Source organism: Macaca fascicularis, chromosome 7 (genome assembly GCF_037993035.2).
Source record: "Macaca fascicularis isolate 582-1 chromosome 7, T2T-MFA8v1.1".
NCBI lineage: Eukaryota > Metazoa > Chordata > Mammalia > Primates > Cercopithecidae > Macaca > Macaca fascicularis.
The window spans coordinates 140,931,071-140,934,261 of record NC_088381.1 but is presented as its reverse complement, the minus strand read 5'-3'; positions in this window follow the sequence as shown (position 1 = coordinate 140,934,261).

The following is a 3,191-nucleotide window of genomic DNA, read 5'->3' as shown; positions in this document are numbered from 1 at the left end:
TCAGCTGCTATAGTACATTATTGGGCATTCTCATACTTGAACATGGAACATGAGCACAGGGGAAGGAAATAACATTGCACTTAGAAGCACTGCATTGTAAGTGGAAAATACAATGTCTTAAATAAAACTGTATTTAATATTGGCAAAAGAGACCAGGCACAGTGGCTGATGTCTGTAATTCCAGCACTTTGGGAGGCCAAGGCCGGTGGATTACTTGAGATCAGGAGTTCGAGACCAGCCTGGTCAACATCGTGAAATTCTGTCTCTTCAAAAATACAAAAATCAGTCGGGCATGGTAGCATGTGCCTGTAATTCCAGCTGCTTGGGAGGCCGAGACAGAAGAATCGCTTGAACCTGAGAGGCGAAGGTTGCAGTGAGCGAGATTGCGCCCCTGTACTCCAGCCTGGGCAACAGAGCGAGACTCCATCAAGATGAAATGAAATGAAATGAAGTAACATGACATGAAATGAAATGCAAAAAAAGAAATCTGTATAGGCCGGGCGCGGTGGCTCAAGCCTGTAATCCCAGCACTTTGGGAGGCCGAGGCGGGCGGATCACAAGGTCAGGAGATCGAGACCACAGTGAAACCCCGTCTCTACTAAAAATACAAAAAATTAGCCGGGCGCGGTGGCGGGCGCCTGTAGTCCCAGCTACTCAGGAGGCTGAGGCAGGAGAATGGCGGGAACCCGGGAGGCGGAGCTTGCAGTGAGCCGAGATCGCGCCACTGCACTCCAGCCTGGGCAACAACAGCGTGAGACTCCGTCTCAAAAAAAAAAAAAAAAAAAAAGAAATCTGTATATAACATGCCATTAGTACAAAGCTCAAACCTTGGCATAACTAATAATCTATTGTGTAGAAAAACATATACACGCGATAAAACTATGTATTTTTTAAAAACCAAAGAAATAGCTAATAGAAAATTCAACATAGGCCAGGCACAGTGGCTCACGCCTGTAATCCCAGCACTTCGGGAGGCCGAGGCAGGTGGATCATGAGGTCAGGAGTTCGAGACTAGCCTGACTAACATGGTGAAACCCTGTCTCTACTAAAAATACAAAAAGTAGCTGTACATGGTGGCGGGTGCCTGTAATCCCAGCTACTCAGGAGGCTGAGGCAGGAGAATTGCTTGAACCCGGGAGGCGGAGGTTGCAGTGAGCCGGCATCGTGCCACTGCACTCCAACTTGGGCAAGAGAGACAGATTCCGTCTCAAAAAAAAAAAAAAAAATGCAAGATAGTGTTTCCTTCTTGGAGGGAGAAAAAGTACGTAATGAGACTGAAAAAGCACTCATGGGTAGCCAATATGATTTCTGTAATGTTCTAGTTCGTAAGTTTAGTGATGGATTGACTGATTTTATTGTTATCTTCATAATTTACATTAAATTTTTTAATGTACCAAATATTACACAGTTTTTCTTTTCTTTATTTCTTTCTGCTTTTTTTTTTTTGTTATTTTTGTTTGTTTTTGTTTTTTTTTTGAGACAGGGTCTTGCTCTGTCACCCAGGCTGGAGTGCAATGGCACAAACTCAGCTCACTGCAACCTCCACCTCCTGGGTTCAAGCAATACTCCTGACTCAGCCTCCTGAGTAGCTGGGATTACAGGCTCCTGTAACCATGCTTGGCTAATTTTTGTATTTTAGGTAGAGACAGGGTTTCACCTTGTTGGCTAGGCTGGTCGCTGGTCTCGAACTCCTGACCCCAAGTGATCCACCCACCATCTCAGCCTCCCAAAATGCTGGATGCCAGGCATAAGCCACCGTGCCTGGCCTTTTTTTTTTTTTAATTTTAAATCTTTAATTTCCGTTTTCACGTATTTTATTGCTCCCAAAAGGAACGGAGTGTGTAGCTCTGTCTCCGGTACATCATCCATGGCCCCTGGGTTGGGGCAGGGTATTTTTATTTTTATTTGTTTTGAAACAGGGTCTTGCTTTGTCATCCATGCTGGAATGCAGTGTTGTAATCACAGCTCACTGCAACCTCGACCTCCTGAGCTCCAGAGATCCTCCTTCCTCAGGTTCCAAAACAGCTGGGACTACAGGCACGTGTCACCACACCCAGCTAGTTTTTTGCAGTTTTTATAGAGACAGTGTCTCCTTATGCTGTCCAGGCTGGTCTCAAACTCTTGGGCTCAAGCGATCCACCCACCTCAGTCTCTCAAAGTCCTAGGATTACTGAGGATTACTGGTGTGAGCCACTGCACCTAGCCTTTGCTTTTTATTTTTATTTTTTTTGAGAGGGAGTCTTGCTGTATCCCCTAGGCTGGAACGCAGTGAGTCACTCGGCTCACTGCACCCTCTGCCTCCCAGGTTCAAGTTATTCTCCTAACTCAGCCTCCCAAGTTCCTGGGATTACAGGCACACGTCACTATGCCCAGCTAATTTTTGTATTATTTATTTATTTTGTAGTGGAGATCCGGTTTTCACTACGTTGGCCAGGCTGGTCTTGAACCCCTGACCTCAAGTGATCTGCCTGCTCCAACCTCCCAAAGTGCTGGGATTATAGGCATGAGCCACCATGCCTGGCCTGCTTTTTTAAAATTTTGCCAGTATATAGAACTCTACTTCATTTTAAAAACTGATATTATTTTTAAAACTCCTACATTGAATTCCTAATATAGTTGTGTCATAGTGTATCATCTAGGCGGCTTTCAGAAGCAAGTACCAGACAATCCAACTCAAACTGGCTTAAACAATAAAGAAATGGGCTGGGCATGGTGGGTCACACCTGTAATCCCAGCACTTTGGGAGGCCAAGGTGGGCAGATAACCTGAGGTCAGGAGTTCAAGACTAGCCTGGCCAACATGGAGAAACCCCATCTCTACTAAAAATACAAAAATTAGCCTGGCGTGGTGGCTGGTGCCTGTAATCCTAGCTACTTGGGAGGCTGAGACAGGAGAATGGCTTGAACCCAGGCGGCAGAGGTTGCAGTGAGTGGAGACTGTGTCATTGCACTCCAGCCTAGGCAAGAAGAGCGAAACTCCATCTCAAGAAAACAAACAAACAAACAAACAAAACCAATAAGGAAATGTATTGGCTTGTCCAGCAGAAAGACTAGATAGGCTGCTCTTCAGGGTTGGGTCATCCATAGGCTGAATCATTTCAAGAATGAGGTTCTTCCTGTCTCTCTGTTTTCCTATCTCTGCTCTACCATCTACAGTGTGGGCCTCGTTCTGAGTCTGGCTTCTCTAATGCT